We start from the raw sequence: 18,067 nt of genomic DNA, 5'->3' as shown, positions 1-18,067 counted from the left end.
CCACCTGACCTGCCTCTTGAGAAACCTATATGCAGGTCAGGAAGCAACAGTTAGAACTGGACATGGAACAACAGACTGGTTCCAAATAGGAAAAGGAGTACATCAAGGCTGTATATTGTCACCCTGCTTATTTAACTTCTATGCAGAGTACATCATGAGAAACGTTGGGCTGGAAGAAGCACAAGCTGGAATCAAGATTGCTGGGAGAAATATCAATAACCTCAGATATGCAGATGACACCACCCTTATGACAGAAAATGAAGAGGAACTAAAAAGCCTCTTAATGAAAGTCAAAGAGGAGAGTGAAAAAGTTGGCTTCAAGCTCAACATTCAGAAAACAAAGATCATGGCATCTGGTCCCATCACTTCATGGCAAATAGATGGGTAAACAGTGGAAACAGTGTCAGACTTTATTTTTGGGGGCTCCAAAATCACTGCAGATGGTGACTGCAGCCATGAAATTAAAAGACACTTACTCCTTGGAAGGAAAGTTATGACCAACCTAGACAGCATATTCAAAAGCAGAGACATTACTTTGCCAACAAAGGTCTGTCTAGTCAAGGCTATGGTTTTTCCTGTGGTCATGTATGGATGTGAGAGTTGGACTGTGAAGAAAGCTGAACGCCAGAGAATTGATGCTTTTGAACTGTGGTGTTGGAGAAGACTCTTGAGAGTCCCTTGGACTGCAAGGAGATCCAACCAGTCCATTCTGAAGGAGATCAGCCCTGGGATTTCTTTGGAAGGAATGATGCTAAAGCTGAAACTCCAGTCCTTTGGCCACCTCATGCGAAGAGTTGACTCATTGGAAAAGACTCTGATGCTGGGAGGGATTGGGGGCAGGGTGAAAAGGGGACAACAGAGGATGAGCTGGCTGGATGGCATTACTGACTCGATGGACGTGAGTCTGAGTGAACTCCGGGAGATGGTGATGGACAGGGAGGCCTGGCGTGCTGTGATTCATGGGTTGCAAAGAGTCTGACACGACTGAGCGACTGAACTGAACTGAAAGGGAGAATTGGCTTTTATTCCACCAATATACTTCAGGCTTACCTATAAATATCTAGGAGGAATAACATGTATTTAAATTTATACTAAGCTAGAAACAATCCCAGAGAAGGCCATGGCACCCTACTCCAGTTCTCTTGCCTGGAAAATCCCATGGACAGAGGAGCCTGGTAGACTGCAGTCCATGGGGTCGCTGAGGGTCGGACACGACTGAGCGACTTCACTTTCACTTTTCACTTTCATGCATTGGAGAAAGAAATGTCAACCCACTCCAGTGTTCTTGCCTGGAGAATCCCAGGGACAGGGGAGCCTGGTGGGCTGCCGTCTATGGGGTCGCACAGAGTCGGACACGACTGAAGCGACTTAGCAGCAGCAGCAGAAACAATCCATATCAGATTCTGTCAGGTTCTAAAGGGCTAGAAGAAAGAAAAAAAAACACATTGCTTACTCATTAAGCATTTATTTAGCACCAACTGCATGCTAGGTTTGCACTGATCACTGGAAGACAGAGGCCAGACAAGCCTATGGACATTGAAAGTGCCTCTCTCTCTCCTAGCTCCTGTTTCTCATTCTTCCTGTCTATTCCACTTACCTGTGCACTTTGCAGGTTATACAGACACTCAGATCCTGCAGTATGGAATCCAGCATTTCACCTTCTCTAACGGGATCCTTCATAGAATGTGATGCTTAGACCCCATGCTCAAAGGTAGGACATTGATGTTTCTTTGTGTTAATCAAACTCCTGACCCCCTCCAGGCTGGGTAGAAATTCCATCTCAGTCACCATTGAGCATTTACCTCTCTGGGAGTCACTTTAGAATCCAGGAGACCTTCATGGTACCCAGAAGATAGAAAAAGGACCCCAAACTTCCCATCCCCCTTGGCCATCACCAGTGTCCTCAGGGTCCATGCTGGCAGTGGTCTCTTTCACTCTCAGAAGTGGTCAGCTTCTCTGAAAGCCAAAAACTGGGGTGTTTTCAGTCCTGCCACCCCATCAATGTCCGATTGCCCTGGGAGGTACAGCCACTCTGCCATGTAAGCATCCCACTGTTTCCCACCCTCCAACATTGGACTCTGATCTCTTCAAGAGTCCAAGCAGCTCCTTCTCTTCTGGGGCTCTGCAAACGATTTCTGCAGATGACCAGACAGGAAGTACTATCAGCTTTGCAGGCTGTACCACATCGGTCACAACACTTAGCTCTATCTTAGCACTGAAGCAGCCCTGAAAAGTGAAAGTGAAACTGAAAGTTCTTTGTGATCCCATGGACTACAGAGTCCATGGAATTCTCCAGGCGAGAGTACTGGGGTGGGTAGCCATTCCCTTCTCCAGGGGATCTTCCCAACCCATGGATTGAACGGGATCTCCTGCATTGCAGGTGGATTCTTTACCAGCTGAGCTATCAGGGAAGCAGCCCTGGACAAGGCATAAATGGATGAAAGGGGCTTCATCCCCATGACCTTTTACTTATGGACTCTCAAACTTCATTTTCACAAAGTGTTCATATGTCACACGATTTTCATTTGATATTTTTTAATGAATTTTGAAAAACCATTCTTAGTGTTCAGGACATTAAGAAAAAGCAAAAACAAATACATAGACAGCAGGCCAGCTTTGGTGCATGGCCATTAGCTAGCCAACTCCAACTCCTGTTCTAACCTCTTATCCTCAGAGGAAATTAACACATCTTTTCAGTGAGGCCGGACTTTTCAAAAACAGAAGTCCTTTATGCATTCGTTTGTTTGTTTGGAAAAGCTTTGTAGGGTGACCAGCCATTTCAGATTCCTTGGAATTGAGGTTTCCAAGATGTGGGATTATTAGTACTACAACTTGGAAAATTCTGGGCAAGCTAAGATAGTTGATCTCCCAACCTAATATGTACAATGAAGGCAATGAAGGTTCCAAAGTGAAGAAATCAAAGTCTTTGTTTTTATGAGGTTGGAATGCTCTTCAGGAAGATGGGTGCCTTTACCCATAACTCTTGTTCTTGACTCAGGGTCCACACTGTCACCCACCCACCTTTAACCCCACCTCTAGGCAGAGGATACAAAAAGGCCTGCAAAAGGGAAACCAGAGAAAATGCTTGGGGAAAAAAAACCCCAAACTATCAATTCAACAGATTTGCCTAAAAACAGTGAAGTAGATAGTGTTTAAAAACAAAATTCAACTGAGTAAATTTTCAGGATATCATTGACTTTATTCAGTAATTCATGAATCAAGCAATATCAAATTAACAAAGTCAAAAGATTTTATAGGCAGAAGGGAACAGGAACAGGGAAGCTATACTAGGCAAAAAGCAGAAGGATTATGGCAGGGTTTCTTTCCTTTAGGGGAGGGTAGGAGTCTATAGGCAGATGACCTAACTGAAACTGATCTGGCAATTTCTATTTGACTGGTTTAAGATTCCATTTCTGAGAAAGACAAACTGAATTAAATGAAGTCTTGGTTTGGTGAGTGGTGGCTTAGCATAAGTGACTCCATTTTGGGCCTGTTGTCTTTAACAGTAGTGTTGGTTCCAGGGTCATACAAACAGTCAACAGAGCAAATTTCACTCTAATGCAATGTGAGTACACCCAACACCTAACCACACGCCTACCCATTTCACAGGATGGAACTTGAACTGGCCATCTAAGCCTGGGGAGCCTTCCAGAGAGGCTCAAACCTCTTTCTCACCTAGAGGCGTCTATTGTACTAGAAAATGGAAACTTCCCAAACCACATTATAAAGACTGTGAGCTATCTTATTGTCCAATTCTGTGCTATATTTAGATACTCAATTGGATTTCATGAAAACAGTCTAAATTTGAGGCCCTTTGGAAATATGAGGTCCAGGCAAAAAAATTCTCCTCTTCTCCCTCACCTCCACCCCAAATCCATTTTCCTCCATGATAGAGTTTGACAAAGTAATACAGCCTCACCAGAGCCCCTGTGAGCCTGTTCAGAGCCTTTATTTAGTATAGCAAGTTTCCCACTCTGGGACTACAAGCCAGAGTGGCCAGTGATGCACAGACTGGAGCCCCTATTGGCCCCTCCACCAGGCAGCTTTGTGCAGTGTACAACCTGTGCCACCATACAAAGCCACCCTAAGACAACTGTCTGACCCTTAGGGGAAAAAATCAGACCCTTTGTCTGGAGTTGAAGGGATAAAAGAGAGGCTGAATTTAATTGCATCAGACATCTTAGGCCGCACTGTGCCATGTGTCCAGGGTAACTGGGATCCAAATCATCTCTGACTCGAGAGCAGGAACTTGCTTCTTAAAGGAAGTAATTTCTGTCTTCCAGTCACTTGTGTTTTTAACAGCTGGCTGTTTCTTGCCTTTTGTGTCCTCCTATAACTCTGCTTACAGAATGAGCCTGCAAAGGATGGGCTGAAGCTGGGTTGGGAAAGCTTTTGAAAGCAAGCCAGGCGGAAACTTGAAGACAAAAGGTCTTCAAGCAGATATTATTTGCAGTCTTGGGTTAAGCAGCTGCTGGGGGTGGGGGAAGACAATAAGAAGTGTGCCCTAAATGAAGCTTCGAAGGGGGACTTGTTTAGCTTGGTAGGGTGGGAAGGTTGAAAGAGGCCATAGGACAAGGTCTTTTTTTTAAATCTGCCACTCCCCCCCCCAAGTTGAGAATTGTTAATCAGGTATGGGTGGTAAAGTTCCCTAAATGTGCAGCCTGACAACACTGCCTGACAGCTGGTAGTCAGGTTGCCATGTCAACAGGAAGAGACCCTATTGGGGTTTATATTTACTCATCACCAAGTTCTCTGAGTAGTTCTCTTTTTTTAAAGATTTATTTATGTATTTATTTGACTGTAGTGTTCGTTGCTGCACCTGGGCTTTCTCTAGATGTGGTGAGTGGGGGCTACTCCTCGTTGCAGTGCATGGGCTTTTCATTGCGGTGGCTTCTCTTGTGGAGGTTGAGCTCTAGAGCTCAGGCTCAGCAGTTGTGGCCCACGGGCTTGGTTGCTACACAGTGTGAGGGATCTTCCCAGACCAGGGATCAAACCAGTGTCCCTTGCATTGCAAGGCATATTCTTAACCACTGGATCACGAGAAAAGCCCCTCTATGAGTAGCTCTTACCTATGGATAAAGCTAAAAAGGCTGATCTCTGACTCCCAGATTGCTTCCCTAGGCAATGGAATTATTTCAACTGCAGTGGGGAAGACTGGGATCCTACAGAGGCACCCAGCAAAGGTGGGTGGGAGTGGAAGAGGGATGGAGTTCCCATGAGCATTCTGTTTCCCTCACAGGGAAATTCACATTTATGGTATGTCTCCTATGTGTCTGATATTCTGCTATAAACTGGACAGATTAGGTTTTATTTCATTCTCACAACTATACTATAGGATTGCTATTAGTATTCCCATTTTACAGATAAGCAAAGAGAGGCTAAACGGCCAAACAGCAGAGCAGTAGTTAACCGAAGATAGGTCCACAAGATGGATTATTATGCAGCTATTTAAAAGTCATCTTTCTGAATATGTTTCATGACACATTCTCAAAACTGCACAATACAGGCTACCTATATGATAAAATACACGTGATGAATAAATAGCCATAGGAAAAGGTATGGATAATAATTTTGTTGTTGTTGTTCAGTCACTCAGTCATGTCCAACTCTGTGACCCCATGGAATGCAGCACGCCAGGCTTCCCTGTCCTTCACCATCTCTCAGAGCTTGCTGAAACTCATGTCCATTGAGTCAGTGATACCATCCAACCATCTCCTCCTCTGTTCTCCCCTTCTCCTCCTGCCTTCAATCTTTCCCAGCATCAAGGTTTTTTATAATGAATCAGCTCTTTGCATCAGGTGGCCAAAGTATTGGAGCTTCAGCTTCAGCATCAGTCCTTCCAATGAATATTCAGGATTGATTTCCTTTAGGATTGACTTGTTTGATCTTGTTACAGTCCAAGGGACTCTCAAGAGTCTTCTCCAATGCCACAGTTTAAAAGCATCATTTCTTCAGTGCTCAGCCTTCTTTATGGTCCAACTCTCACCTCCATACACGACTACTGGAAAAACCATAGCTTGGACTATATGGACCTTTGTTGGCAAAGTACTTTTTAATATACCATCTAGGTTTGTCATAGCTTTTCTTCCAAGGAGCAAGCATCTTTTAATTTCATGGCTCCAGTCACCATCTGCCGTGATTTTGGAGCCCAAGAAAATAATGTCTATCACTGTCTTATTGTATCTCCATCTATTTGCCATAAAGTGATGGGACCGATGCCATGATCTTCATTTTCTGAATGTTGAGTTTTATGCCAGCTTTTTCACTCTCCTCTTTCACCTTCAACAAAAGGCTCTTTAGTTCTTCACTTTCTGCCATAAGGGTGGTATCATCTGCATATCTGAGGTTATTGATATTTCTCCTGCCAATCTTGATTCTGGTTTGTACTTCATCCAACCCGGCATGTCGCATTACATACTCTTCTATTAAGTTAAATAAGCAGGGTGACAATATACAGCCTTGACGTACTCCTTTCCCCATTTTGAACCAATCCATTGTTCCATGTCCAGTTCTAACTGTTGCTTCTTGACCTGGAAGCAACAGGTGTGTAAATCACCAAAAGCCACACAGCCATGAACAAGCTAAGACCGCATATTCAGAGCTTGCTGTGCAAAGGAGTTGGCCACCATCATTTGCATGTGGTAGAAACTGAAAGGCAGGCAAAAGGAATGAAAACTTTGTAGTTGAAAAAAGGAACACTGTAGGCATGCCTGGTTGGAGGCCATTGGCACAAGGAAGACAGAAATAAGGCTGCCTAGGAGCGGGACATCCCGTGTGATTAATTAATTACCTTGTTTGGCTTTCTCTGATTGATCCTAAGATCCAATTACATGCTGCCTACAAGAGACACACTTTGAATATAAAGATCCAACTAGATTAAAAGTGTGTGTTTAGTCAGTCATGTCCAACTGTGGAAAAATATGTGCAGTGCCAATAACAGCATATAAAGTGTTGCTGCTGCTCTTTAGTTGCTTAGCCGTGTCCAGCTATTTGTGACCCCATGAACTGTTGTCGCTAGGCTCCTCTTCCCATGGGATTTCCCAAGCAAGAATACTGAAGTGGGTTTCCAGCTCCTTCTCCAGGGAGTCTTCCTGACCCAGGGATTGAACCCATGTTTCCTACTTGGCAGGTGGATTCTTTACCACTGAGCCAGCAGGGAGGCCCCCATAAAAAGGTAGAGTAGCTATATTAACAATAGATTAAAAACAGTTCAATATAAACAATATTATGAAAGATAAAGAGGGATGCTTCATAATGATTAAAGGACTTTGATTCATTATCAAGAAGACACAATAATCATGAATATGCTAACAACAGAACTTCATAATAAACTAAGTATAAAATATGGCAGAGTCCCTGCATATACAGTTTTTCTGTGGCCTTGGTATGAGCTGAGGATGTTTCCCTATACTTTGGCCATCTGACTTGCTTTGGCCAATGGCATGAAGGTGGAAGAGGCAGTGTTCCAATTCCAACCTCAGACCTTAAGAGGCATAGCAACTTTCTGTTTGTTTTCTTGTGCTTCTGCCTAACCCAGGAGAGGAAAATGCCCCAGCTGGCCTACTGGTCCTAATATGATGACAGACACACAGTGAAGAATTGCCTGACCAATCAGCAGACTTGCAGCTTGGACCCTCCCAGCCTAACCCAGAATTACAGAGTATGATGAACAATTCTGTGGCTTCCCCAATGGCTCAGTGGTAAGGAACCCTCCTGCCAATGCAGGAGACGTGGGTTTGATCCCTGGGTTGGGAAGATCCCCTGGAGAAGAAATGGCAATCGACTCCGATACTCTTGCCTGGGAAATCCAGTGGACAGAGGAGCCTGTGGGCTACAGTCCATAGGGTCACAGAGCTGGACATGACTGAGCATGCCTGTACCACTACTACATGAACAACTTTATGTCAACAAACATAAAAACTAGATTTAGGAACATTGCACTCCAAAACATAATAAATTTCCATTGTCCAGGACATTGAAACTGGCTACTGCAAAGAGGAATGTTTTTGGAGAACTCTGAGAGGTACCACCAAGGTTTCTCCAGACAGTGTTTTTATGTATGAATCCCAATTTCAGGAGACCCTCTAAATTGGCCACACTGCTAGCTCAGAAGAAGTGAGACGAAGTATGTAAAATAGACGTTTCCAACTGAGTTAGGTGCTTCTTTTCCTTCTGAAAATTAAGTACAGCCTCAGGAGTCCCTTCACTGTAAGTGGGGTGATCAGTGATGTGGGTAGACGAGTGGGGGAGTGAGACAAGGAATGGAAGACAGCAGATGAGGGGTGTGTTACCAAGCAGATATCACTATGAGAGTGGAACTTGGTGCTGCTGGGGGGCCATGGGAGACCATGTCACAGGTACTTCAGTCATCCCGGCTGTGGTGAGGAAGCTGGAGTGTCCACCCACAGGCTCCCTGTCTGGCACTGATTGAGAGCCCCTCCTGAGACATTAGGTTGATGGTGCTGTCGGCTTGTTCAGGGCCAAGTGAGCTCCCACAGCCAGGGAAAAACCCTCAGGCAGAGACTGTAGACACTCACAACAGTCAGGATTGTTCTGTGTGTAGAGATGACTGCTGAGAAATGATGGGGGGCAGGAGAAGGAGGTCAGGTACCGAGAGCATCTGCTCCTATGTTGAATGAAGAATTGGATTCTAATACACATAAAGAAGCAAACAATAGAAATTTCAAATTTGTTGTGTTTTTTATTTCATTAGAAGTTCAGAATATCTAGATAAATCCCAAGTCTATTTCATTTTTGAACCAATATAGTTCCTTGTTGGGAGGCCTTTTTCAAGATCCCAGAGCAGAATGACTTGGTAAAAAAGAGCTGGTGATGCCTCCCGGTCACCCTTATATTCTTCACTGGAGGTAAAGTGAGGCAACCTATGTTCAGATCCCCAGTGCACCCCACACTAACCCTGGCATAGTCACTCATCCCACCAAACCTCAGTTTCTTTATCTGTGAAATGGGTATGATGTCTGCATGCCTTCTAACTCTGAACAATGGTTACTCAAATCCGCTTTACCTGCCTTCACTAACCAAGGTCATTGTTAGACTTGCATGCCCTCCAAAATAGCACATAGCCTAAACAGTGTTTGCCTGAGTTATTTTCCAAAAACTTGGAGTCAGCTATGTCTAATTTCAGTTGAACTGGTTAAGACTGGATAGGACCATTGACCCTCCAACTGGGCATGTGGCAGTGCCCACTCCATGCGTGACCTTTTGGCATCAGAGGGCTGATGTGCCTCGTTCTAAGTGCCTCTGATTGCCTATGCAGAGGCCTGTGCAGAACGAGGATTCCTGCAGTTTCCCAATCGCTTTTCCCCACGCCGCACCTCAGATCCCACCCTGCTGCTTCATTCCTCGTCCCATAAATGCCGTCCTCCTCCCAGCTCCTTGCCTTCCAGTGGGATGGGGTGGAGATTTGTTCTCTGGTCTCCACCCATGGTCACTTTACAAAAAGTATCTCTGCCACAAACATCAGCATCTCACAATTTTTGCTTGCTGAGCATCAGGCAAAATGAACCTGGCTCAGCAACATCTCTCTCTGACTGTAAAGCTTTTTTCACAAGCCCTGACTTCCTGTGGTACAGCTAGGAATCTAAAGATAACTGAGATAAAGTCCTTGTTTGAAAAGTTCTTCCTATCTAGTAGAGAAGACAAGTAAGTAGGGATTACAATACAGTGGGAATGGTGTTATAGCAAAGGCAATTGCCTAAGGCTAAGAGAGCAACAGAAAGAAATAGGCTGGGGAAAAAAGAGATTACACAAGCTTGATCTCAGTGGTGGTCATGCAAACGTCCCTTGCTGACAGACCTCCACTAGAGGGAGGGTAGCTGACCGAGGGCTGCAGCTGCGTCTGCTCTGAAACCCATCCCAGCACAGAAACCAAGGCCACGCTCCCCGGCCTTTGACTCCCCATGACCACTGAGTCTTTCTCAGACAAGGTGGCTGTTCAGTTGCTTCCATTCAGCCTTCTCTCCCTGTCTCTTTGCTTTGTGGTCAGACATCTCTCCCAATTTTTTCCAACTTCTCCCAATTTCTTTTCATTTGGAAATTTCTCCTTACAAAAAAAAAAAAATATATATATATATATATATTGAATATTTAACTCTATATTCGCATCAGCTTCTTGGAGGACCCAAATTCATTGTCTTGAAGGATAAATAGGAGTAGAAAGGCAGTCAGAGGCAAGGGCATGAACACAGGCAAGGAGCCAAGAAACTTACAACTACAGGAAATGGAGACACATACAGAACCTGGTGGGGCGGGAGGGAAGGAGATGGAAAGGGAAGTTCCTTCCCAAGTGTGTTCCCAAGAAGGGACTGACTAGGAGGTCAGAGAGAAGACCACTGCTCAGAGGTCAGTGAGCAATTATTAGGGCATCCCCTGGATAGGGTGAAGTGATGGAGAAGAGAGAAGAGATAGATGCAAGGGATATGCACAAGGTAGAATTGTTATTAATAGAACTTGGACACTGAATATGGAGGGTGGCTCAAAGTAAGGAGTTGAGGAAAATACCCAGATTTCTAGTGGGAGCAGCATAGTATATGGAAGCCACCAGTTCACTGAAAACAAACTCGTCAAGAAGCACACACACACACATGCAGTCATGAAGCTCTATGCCATTCACAGCTTGGAATTCATGTGAAATTTAAAAACTCAAATAAGCTGTCCTTCCCCAAAAGAAGCCCCTTAAATCTTCAAAAGCCATTGAAAGTGTCTCATGCAACACACATTGCTAGAAATGTGGTTTCATCAAATCAATCTGGCCAACCACTCATGTCATGAAGAGCGCCGGGGACGTTGGAGGTCCCTGGAGTCTGGGTAGAGCTATGCCTCAACCATAAAAGGACGTGAAGCTTTGAGAGTCCTTGGTATACAGGTAGAAACTGAAGTCAGGAGGCTTTCAGTGGGTGAGCATGCTCTGAAAAGGAAGAGCAGGAGCCAGTTTATGAGTTTTTTATTGGTGCTATAACAAAGTACCACAGTCATGGTGGCTTACAGCAACATGAATGTATTGTAACTGTTGGTTTTTGAGGTCAGAAGTCCAAAACGGGCCTGACAAGGTTAATATCAAAGTGTGGGCAGAGATTCGTTGTTTCTAGAAATTTTAGGGCTGCGGTCCCCAACTCTTTTGGCACCAGAGACCAGTTTCATGGAAGACGATTGTTCCGTGGAATGGGTTGCAGGGTAGGGATATGGTTTCAGGATGATACAAGCACCCTGCACTTATTGTGCACTTATTTGTATTATTATTATTACATCAGCTCCACCTCTCATCATCGGGCATTAGATCCCAGGGGTTGGAGACCCCTGCTCTAGGTGAAAATCTGTCTGCGCCTTGCCTTTTCTTGCTTCTACAACTGCCTGATCCCTTAGCTCATGGCTGCTCCCCAGCACTGCCTGACTTACCTCTTTTTTTCACTCATCATAGTTTGTTCTCTGACTCTGACCTTCTTGCCGCCCTCTTTCACTCATAAGGACCCTTGTGATTTCATCTGTCCTGCTCAAATAATCCAGGAAAATCCCCCCATCTCCAGAACAGTAACATAATCACATCTGCAAAGACCCTATTGCCATTAAGGTAATATATTCCAGGCTCTGAGGATTAGGCCGTGGATATTTTTGGAGAGCATTGTTCTTCCTCTCACAGCCAGGGACTAAATTCTGGAAAACATGACTATTTATGGAACAGACAAAACCTTGGAGCAAGTTGGATAAAGAACTAAAAGCACGGATAACTTCCAGGCAGCCAGTTACCAGTGATACTTTCAATTCCAATTTATCTCCTAGTTAAAGTTGCTGTGTTGAAAAGTAAGATTTAGTGTTTCTTGTTTGTTTGTTTGTTTGTTTGTTTTTCCTCTATCTCTCTATTCTTGCCTGTGACCTCCTTCAACAACTCAAAAGTAAAAAGCTCTTTGGGGTAGAATATAAGCCCTTCAGACAGCACTCAGGTATGCACAGTAAGTGTTACAGGCCCAGAGTACAATCATCATTATTATTATTGGTATTATTATTACTATTTGCTTATTTATTTATTTGGCTGTGCTGGGTCTTAGTTGCAGCATGCTAGATCTTTTCGTTGTGGCACATGGGATCTAATTCCCTGACCAGAGATCAAACCCAGGCCCTCTACATTAGGAGCACAGAGTCTTAATCACTGGCCCACCAGGGAAGTCCCTCTCATTATTTTGAGGCTACTCCTCACCAAAGGGAAATAGGCCTCTTCTGAGAAGGGCTGGTTCCATTCATTGGAAGGACTGTGGCTTTATGGGATTACTCCTGATTGTGGGGTAAATCTGAGCTCTCCGTAGACCCCCAGAAGCCCGTGAAGCTCCTAGCTCAGTCCCTCTCTGCCTTTGAGAGGTCACTTCTCCATCTCTGATGATGCAATGGCCCTACGGCAAAGGCGAAATGTCACACCCTCCTTCTGACTCAGGGTTGAAATAAACAGCCTCTCACTAACTGTTTGCCTGGAAGATGCAGTGTTAAAGGGTCACCCTGCATTTTCTCCTCTTCCCAGCCTCAAGTAGGATATCTGGCCCTCAGGATTCCCTTGCCTTAAGAATTTTCTATCACATATGACAGCATAATTCAACAATGTGATGATGCCAGAGATCATGGGTTGTCATAGGTCAAATTCCCCAGAAGCAAACCCTGAGACAAGGATTCATCTGCAAGTGAGGTACTAAGGTAGTGCTCCCAGGAGCGCTGGGGGAGGGAACAGGGAAAGCGAGAGAGGAAAGAGAAAAGGCTAATTAGGCTGCAGTATCGCGCAAAGGTGCAGCCTCAGCCTGATCCCTCAGGAAGCCCCAGAGGGCAGAATACACCTTGGAGTCTATCCTGCTAAAAGCAGGGGAGCTGGGCATCCCTAAAGCAGCACTGTTGGGGCACTGACTATGGGCGACCTCTACTTCCAGCTCTGCGCACATCCCCTGAGCAGAAACAGAGCCCAGCACAGAGGAGGTGTGATTCTATCATGTGACACCAAGCTGCTAACTAGCCTCTCAGCCTAAAAGTTCAGGAACACTCAGCACTCTACAAACCCAGAGAATCTGGAGGGCTTTCAGGGGATAACAAATTCTTCTCCTACTAGACTAAACTTGTGACAAATCTAATTGAATGCAGGGAGCTGCCTGATAGTTTGTGATTTGCCCAGGATGAACGGCTCTGCTTGTCTTCATTTCAGAAAGCATCACTTCTTGCCTGTGACACATGGCCCTAGAGAATGCGAATTCTTTCCCCAGAAAATCAGCAAAATCGAATTTCCAAAATATTTCCTACAATCCTCCAACACACAAGCTCAGCCAAATGAAATTAAATTCTACCTTTTCTTGAAGTTGAGTCTTTTTTTCAGCGTGAGCAATAGAGTCATGTTTCATTTCAAATCCCCAAACACTGAGGCTATTGATCTTGTTAAATGTGAAGATTAATATTTCTGAAGTGTCTACATGGAGGGAAATATCCAGACAATTACAAGTAACATCCAATAAAGAAACATAATAAATATTGAACAAGTTGAAGGAATTACCAATACAGGAGAAGAGTTAGATCAGAATGTGTGTATGTTTGTGTGGAGAGAGACAGAGACAGAGCAATTACTACTTACTACTCTCTCTCAACTTATGTTTTTATCAGGACAAGGTCGAGTCCAGTCCTAGCCCCAGAATTTGTACTTCTCTTTCTAGTCTCTTCTATTAAAACTTAAAATTCAAACATATAATGAGAATAAGGATGGAACACCTGCATTTTCAGTGAAAACCATGGCCCTAGGAACAAGCAATGTGTTATCAAGAAGGAAGATCTTCATTCTAGAATATATACAGAATAAGAAATAGGCAAAATCAGATTAGAACTGATGATGTTCATACCCTCTGAAATGTAGCAGGTACCCAGGAAGGGAAGGAGGATGAGGTGTGGGAGATGATGGAGCAGAACAAGGCCAGGAGCCTGGAAGATGGAGAACCTTGTGGAGCCAGAGTTGGTACCCAAGCCATGGATGCCCTGCCTCCTGTGACTGGCAGCCAAACATGACTATTAACTCAGATAGATCTTGATTCCACTTTAGAGAAATCTGGAAATGTTACACATGGTTAGGAAAGAAGTTCATGTGACTTAAAAGGTTAAACATAGGCATACAAAAAAGTATCGATAGATTTGTTGTTCAGTCGCTGAGTCATGTCTGGCTCTTGAAACCCCATGGACTATAACCGTACAGGCTCCTCTGTCCATGAGATTATCCAGGCAGGAATACTGGAGTGGGTAGCCATTCCCTTCTCTAGGGGGTCTTCCCAACCCAGGGATCAAACCCATGTCTCCTGCATTGGCAGGCAGATTCCTTTACCACTGAGCCACCAGGGAAACCCAAGGTTAGAAACAGGCATATGAAAAACATCAATAGAGTAACAAATTTATTCAATCTGCCAAAGAGAAAAGTCATGGAAGATTATGCCAAATTGCTCTGTTTTTCAAAGAGGTGAGACAAAATTCCAATCCTACAAAAAATGAGGTGTCCTCACATACCTGGATACAAAATACTTTCATTTTTACTGAAAGTAGCCCGTACATTATTTTATATTGAGATGTCTGGATGGCATCACCGACTCGATGGACGTGAGTTTGGGTGAACTCCAGGAGCTGGCGATGGACAGGGAGGCTTGGAGTGCTGCAGTTCACAGGGTTGCAGAGAGTTGGACACGACTGAGTGACTGACCTGACTGAACTGAACTAACATGCGTTAACAAATAGCAGCCCTATCAGTTACGTTCTGTTATTACCTCCTCTTTATAAGTGAAAATCAAGGCTCTGAAATTATGCTTCTCGCTAGACTGTTTGAATTTAAATCTAAATTTAAAATAAAAACTCACTTCCTCAGTCGCACGTACCAACAGACAACACGGGTCTAGTGGCCACCACACTGAACAGCACAGATCTAGAATATTTTCATCATTACAGAAAGGTCCAATCACTGAAAGTGCCCTAATGGGTGAAGTAATTTACCCAAGATTTTATGACTGTTGAGAACTTGAGGAGGATCCCAGGTTCCACCTTACAGAGTGTGCATCCTCTCCTGAGGCAGTACATTAGGTTCCTATTGCTGTTGTAACAGATTATTGCAACTTAGTGGCTTCTACCACACAAATGTATTTCCTTACAGTTCTGGAGGTCACACATCTGAAATGGGCCTCACTAGGCTGTGTCTCTTCTTGAAGCTCCCAGGAAGAATGCATTTTATTGCCTTTTCCTGCTTCTACAGGCTATTCTGTCCCTCAGCCAGCATCTCCTTTCTCCATCTTCAAAGACAGAAATGTCAGTCTGAGCCCACCCTGGCTGCCTCCCACTGCCCTCCCTCTGGCTCTCCCTCTTCTGCCTCTCTCTCTCCTCCACTCATAAGAACATGTGATTACACTGGGCCAACCCAGACAATTCAAGATGATATCTCCTTGTTGTGGTGGTTTAGTCGCTCAGTTGTGTCCGACTCTTCACAATCCCATGAACTGCAGCACCGCGGGCTTCCCTGTCCTTCACTATCGCCCAGTGTTTGCTCAAACTCATGCCCATTACATTTAACCCATGTCCTTTTCAGGATTTTTTGGGGGAGTAGGCAAAGCATCCAGCCAAGGGCTTTCAGAGGACAGAATCACAACAATGCCAAGGACACTATGACAGAGATAAATGGACTTAAAAGAAATCTGGGACCCTCCAAGGAGGACAGATGAAAAATAAAACCACATTTTCCCAGTGTGATGTATCTAAAGTCATTTATGATAAGACATTTCAGGGCAAACAGGCCACATCAGAGGTGCAAATCTCTCAGGGAAATTCAACCACCAAAGAGGACGACAGTGTTTCTGTCCAGCAAAGCCTTTAAACGCCAGCCAACTGCTTCATCTGTGGCTAAACGTGAGAGGGGAAAATTGCTTTGTAGCTTTTTAGACTAAAATACTACTGAGTACACATAGAGTCATGGTTTTTTGACTCTTTATTGATGATTTAAAGGATTTTCAAGGGGTGATTTTGACGTACACAGTTTCTGCCTTATGTGCCAACTTTAAACCCTAACTCCCACATAAGATACAACTCTCCTCTTAAGTCTTTTAGCACCTGCGGGCTCAAGAATCATTCATATTACATGAGTTTCTTGAAAGGCTCTCTGATTCTAATCGAAACTGGTCCCACTAAATCCTAGTGCTCATGTTTGCTTTTAAACAACTCACACCTTGCTGTAAAGTGTAGGAGCTCTCCCCCGTCTCATTTGGGGCACCGGGAGCACCGGCCCCAAGGAGCTTAGGGTCAGATGGGCTTTGCAGTTAATTATTAAAGCAGCAATTATACAAGTAAGAAGAGTGAAATTGGAAATGAATCCAGCAGCTGATGGTGGGTTGAGTTTAAGAGGACTGAGAGTCACAGACACAACAATCAACCCAGGGTTTACATAACCAAATGACAAGTAGCATCATGTGCTTTAGGAAATAACTAAATGGACCTTTCTCTGGATTATTTCCGTCTTTGTATCAAAAGAGTGATTGTACTTCTAAAACACTGCCTGGGCTGTGGGAGAGAGAGGATGACCCTAGAAGGAGGAAGACCTCGGCTTCAGACAAATCTTTCAGTCCAGCACCTGGGAGACCTTGGCGAATGACTTCATTTTCTTATACAGAAAGAGAAGAATCTTCTCACAGTGTGTTCCATGAAACACCACTTGTGAACAGTGTTCCATTTTGTAAAAAGATTCTGCAGTCAAGTAAGTCCAGCTTGGCAAGTTTCCCTTGCCCTATACCCCCTCTTGGAAATTTACAGTGTACATGAGCAAATTAAAGTCTCTTGAGAAGTCCTATAGTAAAGAAACTCTGCTCGAATTCAATCTGTCCCGAACATTCTTGAGCATAGAATAATATTTTTCGTAAAATATGAAAGTGTGTTCCAAGGAACCCACATTGAGAGAACTCAGAAATTTCATGTAAACTCTGACAGAGTAAAAGCAGGTCTACTCGTGCACACTGCTCCTGGTACAGAGTAAACTGCTGCTGCTGCTGGGGCTAAGTCGTTTCAGTCATGTCCGACTCTGTGCAACCCCATAGACGGCAGCCCACCAGGCTCCGCTGTCCCTGGGATTCTCCAGGCAAGAACACTGGAGTGGGTTGCCATTTCCTTCTCCAATGCAGGAAAGTGAAAAGTGAAAGTGACGTCTCTCAGTCGTGTCCGACTCATCGAGACCCCGTGGACTGCAGCCCACCAGGCTCCTCTGTCCATGGGATTTTCCAGGCAAGAGTACTGGAGTCGGGTGCCATTGCCTTCAACAGAGTAAACTAGGGGCTGCCAAACTGTGGCCAGTTTGCCAAATCTAGTCCATGAGCTACGTATGTTTTCACATTTTAAGTGACTGAAAAAAATTAAAAGAAGTGAAAATTATATGAAATTCAAATTCAGCATTCTGAATTTTAAAGTATAGCCATACCCACCTGTTTATGTATCTTCTGTAACTGCTTTTGAACTACAGTGGCAGAGTTGAAGAGTTGTGCCAAAGACTGCAATGGCCTGCAAAGCTTAGATACCTCCCTCTCTGGCCCCTATGGTACTGATTCCCAACCTTTTAGGCACCAGGGAACAGTTTTGTGGAAGACGGTTTTTCCACAGACCAGGGTGGTGGGGGTGGGGGTGGTGGTGGTGGTGGTGGTTTCAGGATTATTTAAGCACAAAACATTTATTGTGCACACTTATTTCTATTACTATTAAATCACCTACACCTCAGATCATCAGACATTAGATCCCAGAGGTTGGGGATCCCTGCTTTACAAGAAACGTGTGCAAAGCTCTGCAGTAGACAATTAAATTGTGCAAATGAACTAAAGTCTATTCTTGCCGTTCTCCATACAAGCTGCCTCATTTTCTGGGGAGAAGATTAAAGTTATAACAAGCTTTAGAATGAGATCTTCATTTTTTTTAAATAGTCTTAATTATCTTTTTTTCTGGTCTCTGCTATAGCTTAGCAATGACTTGAGCTGAGCCACCGCCACTCAGATTCCAGGTCTTTCCATCACTCAAATTGTCTGTAGTGTGCTTC

The 18,067-nt window shown here is 44.2% G+C and overlaps 1 protein-coding gene across 2 annotated transcripts in view; it reads left to right on the top strand.

Moving 5' to 3' along the window:
* SNTN (sentan, cilia apical structure protein) overlaps window positions 1-16,747 on the top strand; it is a 46,476-nt gene extending 29,729 nt beyond the window's left edge. The window contains exons 5-6 of one of the 2 annotated variants that reach the window (XR_015151424.1): window positions 1,613-1,711; window positions 16,525-16,747. The gene's annotated coding sequence lies outside the window, so the exon portion shown is untranslated. Of the gene's footprint in view, window positions 1-1,612; window positions 1,712-7,537; window positions 7,701-16,524 lie in introns of those variants that run through there. The other variant, XR_015151423.1, reaches the window with a different exon arrangement.
* Window positions 16,748-18,067: the final 1,320 nt, after the last annotated feature.

This window comes from Bos grunniens, chromosome 22 (genome assembly GCF_055505025.1).
Source record: "Bos grunniens cultivar Pamir isolate PY7600 chromosome 22, Bosgru_T2T1.0, whole genome shotgun sequence".
NCBI lineage: Eukaryota > Metazoa > Chordata > Mammalia > Artiodactyla > Bovidae > Bos > Bos grunniens.
The sequence above is the reverse complement of the archived record's forward strand: the minus strand, read 5'-3'. Positions and strand labels throughout refer to the sequence as shown.